The sequence below is a fragment of the Chiloscyllium plagiosum genome, chromosome 9 (assembly GCF_004010195.1).
Source record: "Chiloscyllium plagiosum isolate BGI_BamShark_2017 chromosome 9, ASM401019v2, whole genome shotgun sequence".
NCBI lineage: Eukaryota > Metazoa > Chordata > Chondrichthyes > Orectolobiformes > Hemiscylliidae > Chiloscyllium > Chiloscyllium plagiosum.
This window is the reverse complement of record NC_057718.1, coordinates 31,411,177-31,418,799: the sequence shown is the minus strand read 5'-3', so window position 1 is coordinate 31,418,799 and position 7,623 is coordinate 31,411,177. Positions and strand designations below refer to the sequence as shown.

General features: G+C 38.7%; 1 long non-coding RNA gene across 1 annotated transcript; it reads left to right on the top strand.

Moving 5' to 3' along the window:
• Positions 1-438: 438 nt before the first annotated feature.
• Positions 439-5,240, top strand: LOC122552743. Its single transcript, XR_006312476.1, has 3 exons — positions 439-551; positions 1,156-1,321; positions 4,788-5,240. It is a non-coding gene; the product is annotated as an uncharacterized LOC122552743 (long non-coding RNA).
• Positions 5,241-7,623: the final 2,383 nt, after the last annotated feature.

Genomic DNA, 7,623 nt, shown 5'->3' with positions numbered 1-7,623 from the left:
GCCATTTTTTTAAAAAAAAAAGAACCTTTGAAGGCTGCTCCTGTACCAGCGCACAGTTTTTATTTCCTTTTAAAAAGGAGTCTCTTCGCTTTTTTGCCATATGCTACTGAAAGACTACTGACATGATTAAAAAAAACCTCCTCTCAACTACTTTTTATATATGACTTTAGATGGATGAGATAAGAGAGCAGAACATACTCAGCATCAACAGAAATGGCCCCATCTGAAGAACACAGCTCTAGCACTGAGCCGTCCATTAAGCCTACTCAGACACTTACAGGCAAACACTGGCAGTTTTTTTTAATATACTTGATTGAAAGAAGAAGCCAGGATTGAACACCACAGCTGAATAACTTCAAATATAAATAGCCCCTTCATTAAAGTGGTTGTTCTTTAATTTATAATTGAACTTAAATAAAGAGTGACTTTAAAGCAGCTGTTTCTAATATTGGTTCCTCCTGCACATGAAAGGAACATTATTCTGACAGCAGTCTCACTACCCTTGGGTGTTATCCGAAGAGCATGTTTTATACCCACCTAATGCATTTGAGGTAGCTTTCATTTATTTTCATTCCAATAAAATAAATGGTTTTGTAATTAAATTTCTCCACCAGCTTTGTTTAATAGTTGCACTGACAAGTGCTAATATAGAAATGAGTCGGAGAGCGTGAAACATATCGTACTGTTTTTCAATCTGCAAGCAATTTTGCATGAAGGAGCAATCAAATCTTATGCAAGTGAAGCATTTTCATTAATCTGTTAATTCAGTACATACTGCCCACTCAGCAATAGTTCATTTTTTATAAAACAAAAATATCATGAACTGAACCGTTGTTCGAAACCATCTTGTGGTCTCTGGCAGTATGGCCTGTGGAAATTCGTTGACATGACGCCATGAAATGTTGCAGCTGTCTGAAGGGACTGGCTGCCCTGTACATTTCCTAACATTGGCAAACTGTCAAATTCAAAGTCTGCCTCTTTCTCCCTGCCTCACTGTCAAACTTACTTAGAGATAAATCCTATAGAAGAAAATTGACAGGAGCTATTACTGATTTGGACTTCATCTCCTCCTTGTAGTGAAAAAAAAAACCACTTGAAATTGTGAAAAAAAAGGATGCCAATTTAATTGTCATTTTTATAACCCTTTGTGCACAGGAAACCCTAACCAGAGTCTGAATTTTGCCAGTGATTCTAACCTCGACGTTGAGGAGGAGTTTAGATATGAACCTCATCAAGTTAAGGAAGAATAACCGATGTGAGAATAATGTCAGAAGAGCAAGTGCAAAACAAAAAGAAAAATCTAACACTCAAAGTGTCAAAGGTAAAGCTGACAAAGTACTTTCCATAGTCCTGTATTGGCCTGAAGTGACCACTAGAGGGTTGAAGCTACCCACAGCCAGGATTAAGAGCAAACTAAATACACTGGCCATGTGTGCATACCTCTCTTGATAGCAGGTTGATTATCATTAAATTAGCCTTCATCCAAACTTTAAGGTGTTCTGTTTTGTATCACTTCTTTGTTTTAGCAATCCTAAATTCTTAAAAAAATGCACATTTAAAATTACAAACTGAAACAGACTATAGGACCACATTTCTTGATCGTTCAGGAGAACATGTGAGCTAAATATTATCCTAAATACTCTTGATTGCTACTTGAAATAGAGACTCAAATCATATTCATATACATTTTTCTGTTTTAAACTTATTTGAAACCAATTGTTTAAGGGATATCTTCTTCCAAGATCTGAAAACTGTTCTCATTTTGCAGAGGAAACAAGCCAAACAGTCTCAGTAACTGGACTCTTACACTCGGCTGCAACACTGGCAGCAATCCAGGCAACCATTTTGTGCAATGTATATTGTTGCTGTGTGTTGGCCAGACAACTAATTAGCCAGCTAAACTGGGCATATTTGTTTTCAATTTATTTGGTTCTTAATTCCAATTTTGTTATCTCCATAAACTAAAGTAAAATAGGCTAAAAAACATACCTACCTTTCTCCAGAATAGTTGATTTTGCATCACGAGATATCAGCAATCTCAATAGTATGTTAATTAACTCCAAGAAGCTTGTAATGTAAAATAAAATTGATGGGTCAATTTTGTTACTTCAAATGTACAAGATGTTGCTCATAAAATTTAGATAAACTTTGTTCTTATTTTTCATTTGTGAGCTGAACACAGAATAAAACTTATTGAAATGCATTACTGGTCACAAAAAGGAGATTCAATCTCAACCTGTTACAGTCTATAACAATAGTACATCTTCCTATTTTAAGGAAATACAGAGCTAGAGATGGAATTTTCATTCAGAGGACAGGTGATACCTGGATGTTGACCCAATGTCTCCAGAAAAAGTTCAAAGGCAGCAATCAGTGCTGCTGATGCTAAGTCAGATGGTTAAAAGATTTGCCTCAGTGCTCTGAAACTTTGCACAAGCTGGAATACTACAGTAAATGCTGCATTTTGCATTCTTGCTGAATGCCCAAATTAAATGATTATGCCAAAGGGAAAACTTTGTTTGACTGACAGCTTTTTTCTCTGTGATATAGCCTGTCAATTGCATGTGTTAATTTCACAAAAAAAGGGTCAAGTATTTGTAGTATCTGATACTGAGACTTTAGAAGTCTGGATAATTGATAATATTATAGGGTTGTAGCAAATTTAGCTTTTTTAACTCAAGTAGGAAGTTATAAATGAATGACCAGTTTTTAAAACTTTTCCACTCATGCTATTGATATTCTGTAAAGAGTGTGGAATGGATAAATATAAGCACCATAGATTGGCATGGGGGGTATGAGGCCTATGGGGGAATGGGGGGCAGAGGAACACAGGTTGGCATAAAGTACCTTAAAGACCATGAACAGTGAGTGGAGGGCATATGTTGGCAAGGAATGCATGAGGAACCACATGGGGTGTGGGTGAAGGGGTATAGTTTGGCATGATGTGCACAAAGTGTGTGACTGAACAGATATATAGCAAGGGAACATGAGTAAGATCTTTTGAATTATGGTTCACAATATCTCAGAAGGGTCATGAATCGCAATGCCTTAAAAGGTTGCCCAGACTCCATGAGAATTGTGGGACACTAGGAGATTCCTCTTCCTGCATTGGAGCCAGCCAGGTCAGAAATGCAAGGTATAGGCTCATGACCAACACAATTATGAAGCCTTAATCCATGCTGGTGAAGCCAGGATCATTGGAAATGGGGCAAGGAATGCTAGAAAATAGCTCTGGGCCTCCTTTGTAAAGGTTTATGCAGTCACCCTATAAACTGCAGCCTACACATTTTCACTGTGGTCCCTGACTATCAAGAAAATGGCCATGTGTTGTTCTGTCATGTGACATTACACCCTGCTGATGTATTGATAAAAATTCTGGATAACCCCTGACTACCATTGCTGTTGATTAATCTCATGATTACATAGTTTGCATACCGCTGTCTGTAGCAGTCTAGACCCAAGCTTCACCTGTAACATTAAGAGATGGAGTCCCACACAATTACACAATCAAGCTGGGAGATTTATATGTTAAATAACATGGTAAGTTTTACACCGAAAGCTAAAACAAAAAAAAAGTTGCTTGGCTTTATCAAACATTAATGATCCCAGAAGTCAGTTGAACAGGGAAAATTTTAAAAATGGTTTAAGTTAATTAGGAGTAATTTGAATAATTTCATAACAATCTAATCAAAGATTTAGATCACTTATCTATATTAAATACAGAATCTATATGTGGCATAAACTACAACCACAAATTACTTTCTTTTTAACTACCTAAACACACATATTAGTCAAAAACATTGTAATTGTTCCAATATAACTGTTACATTTATACTATCAGTTTGTACAATTCAACATTATGAATTACTTTTGTTCTTTTATGGATTTTCTACTTACAGGCACTAAAAGCAGTATGAGATTATTTGCAATGAATATTGCAATATTCTTGCTGGAAGTCTGGCAAGAAATTACCTACTATGTTCAACTGCTAATAGTTTGAAAAAAATCTATTTAAAATGTATGTGACGATGAAGGTGTGTTAATAGACATTTTTAAAACAAAGCAAGTATACTGAGCTGCAGTTAAAAGGTTCTCAACACCAGGTTGCATGCTAGATAGCTGTACATATATTGAAATGTGTGACAATGTGTTCCAATTTCAAAGACAAACAAACAAATACATATTGGAGGCAGTGAAATGTTCGAGTGACCTGGTACTGAAAAGGTTAAAAGAAAATCAATTTAAGGAGTCTGGAACCCTTGATGCACAGCTATTTTGTTCTGATCTCTGGTGTAGCAGGTCAGCATTACTGGAGACAGAGTAATAGAAAACATTTCCAGAATTCCCATTTTAAGAGAATTCTGCACTGCCTGTTCCTTACTTAATCTTCCATTAGGCCTTTTAACGAGGGTACATCACATCTCATTAAACTAAATTAAATAGGATCATTTGCAGCAGAATTTAATGTTTTCCACCCTCAATATCATAGGATCCTTCATTTCAACATTTTTAAGTGTTTTATAATTAAACATACCATGATTTTCTATCAGAAATCATTCTTAAATAAAACATATTTTGTACTTACCACTAATTTAAGTTGTCTCCTTTCAATAAAACAAGCCCTGGTTCCCGATTTAAAAGAAGGCGAGCATTCGTTGCTGATGATGTGTTAGTAGATTCCAGATTAAGTTAATCAGTCTTTTTTCTAATGCAGGCATAATTAAAATGCAGCTCTTTAGTCGAGCAGAAAATTCATGTTTTATTGTTCTCGTTCATATTCACCACAGATGCAACCCAGCACTTGTGCCTGTTGGCGCGTCAATTGCTGCAGACCACCAGCGCAGTTCTAAACAGCTGCAGATGGATGCCAGTTCATGAAAGCTATACAAACAGTGGGCAGCAAGTGTAGGCCTACAGCAATGTGTCAGTGTGACACTGAGCCCTTCGTAGAATGTGGATGAAGCAAGAGATATGGAGCAAGGCCTTCAGTTACACTGGAGTTGATTTGTTGGCACAGTTTAGATGTGGTGAACAGAAAAGAACTCAAAGCTTGTCAGGCTTTTAAAACCCAGCTCTGAGTCACCTCATCACTTTTCTCTCTCTACTTTATTTCCTCTTCTGCTCTTGTTAACCTGCAGTTACACGTGCTGTTCCTTTACTTTTGTTACTCAATAAAGAATCACGTTAGCTGTAGCTTTAAATGAACAGATCATGTGGGCCATTTCTGGTTACAGTCTTTACCCCGGTCAAAACCTGGATAACTGTAAGTTGTTGTGTTTTGAAATTAATTTTGATCAACAAAAGAAAGGGTATGTGAGTAGCTGAACTAAAAAGTCATTCAAAAGTGGGAATCCTCATTTTCACAATATCTCTGACATTTACTCTCTTCCTACATGACCAACTGCTAACCTAAAGATCCATATCATTGCACCATGCCCAACATTTCCATCTCTTAATTCTAGTTTTTGATGCCCGCACACTACACCACCATTCTACATCACTGACTGGGTTCAGTTGTACAAACACAGTGCCCAATGATATTAAAATCAATGGATGGAATCTCATTCCTTCCCTCACAGCCAGATTGGAGGGGGGAGAAGTTTACTTAAGTTAGAGAATGGCCAGTTGGGAATTGAGGTCACAGGAAGACCTACCCAGCATATGTCGCCCTACTCCCCCCCCTCCTCCCCTACTCCCCCCCCTCCTCCAAAACACCCTGTGCTCTTCCTGCCATCACTCACCTGGGCTCGTGCTCCTCCTCAATCTGAGGACTTCCTACAGCAGCCATTGCTTCCCTGGTGTTGCCGCTGAGTACTGAAGAGGTGCTGGTCTTCGGTTAGCCAATAACTCTTGTTGGTGAGACTTCTGTTCCTGGCACCTTGATCCCAAGGCAAGGTGGGTCACAGGCCTGTCAATTGCCTGAGTAACACAAAAAAAAGTGGTGAGCCTTCCCAATAGTTGTGGCTCTCTATCCCACAGTCAGACCCCAAATTCTGCCCAATGAGGCAATAATGTCTCTCCTGGACACTGAAATCCTGAGGGGAGACAACATAAAAAAAAAGAACAAAATCATATGCTAGAACACACAGACTAGAGGAATATGTGCAAAAATCATTGATAATGGCAGGACAGGTTATGAAAAATGGCTAAAAAGCATCTGAGATCCTGAGCTTTATGAGCAGAGACAATGAAAAGCAACAAAGTTACAATGAACCTCAACAGAATACTGATTCAGTCTCAACTGCCCAATTCTGGGCACTACATTGTAGAGATAACCTTAGAAAGGTGCAAAAATATATTGAGATTGGTACCAGGAATGAGGGACTTCAGTTATGCAAAACTGGGATTGTTCTCATAGAGAAGGTTTGATCGAAGTGTTCAAAACCATGAGAGGTGTAGGGAGAGGCTGTTATCATTGGCTTCTCAGAAAGATCAAGAACTGATTGAAGGTAATTATCAAAATTATGGATGGTAACTTAAATAAAATAGATTATTTTATACTGCAAGGATTTAGAATGCATTACCTAATAGTGTGGCAGAGACAGACTCACTTGTGGCTTTTGAAAAAAGGAATTGGATAAACCTCTGAGGGGAATATAAACTTCAGGGCTACATGGAAAGGACTGGGGAATAGGATTGACCTATTTGTTCTGCAGGGCAAAAGTGAGGACTGCAGATACTGGAAACCAGTGTATAGGTTAGAGTGGTGCTGCAAAAGCCCTCCTGATGAAGGACTTCTGCCTGAAACGTTGATTTTCCTGCTCCTCGGATGCTGCCTGACTTGCTGTACTTTTGCAGCACCACTCTAACCTAAACACTATTTATTCTGCAGACAACTAGCTCTGCCATAATGGCTAGAATGTTGCCTTTCTGTTTTGTGATTCTATGATGCTGTTGCATGATATACATTGTTTTACTGGGAAGTCCTGGTCCTCAGATGCTGTCAGCACATGATGACTATCATACTCATATATACCATATATGTGTATGCATCGCTGTGCAAATGAGTAAAGTTCATACTGGGTTTTGGCAGAGGTCTGTAATAAATTGGCCCAGTAATCTTATTTGCTGACCATAGGAGGCATCTAATCTGTCAGAAGTTTGAGAAGATCTTTGTTCTTCTAGGATGGGCAGTTATTAGACTCCCTGCAGTATGGAAACAGGCCATTTGGCCCAACAAGTCCACACCGACCCTCCGAAGAGTAACCCACCCAGACCCATTCCCCGACCCTATTTTTACCCCTGACTAATGCACCTAATACTATGGGCAATTTAGCATGGCCAATTCACCTGACCTGCACATCTTTGGATTGGGGTAGGAAACCAGAGCACATGGAGGAAACCCATGCAAACTCCAGACAGACAGTCGCCCGAGACGGGAATCAAATCTGGCGCTGTGAGGCAGCAGTGCTAACCACTGAGCCATCATGCCACCCATATTCATCTTTGTGCAGGTAGAAGCAACTCATTTAAAAGAGCACTGGTCATGCAAGGGATCAGTGCACATTTCTCACCCTAATTTTCACTGTGGAAATCAACCTAAGTCTCTGTAGTGTTGGTGAACAACTTGTGAACAATGGTGAATGAATTTCTATCTCAGTGTCTCCTTTGCTAATAAGCTTT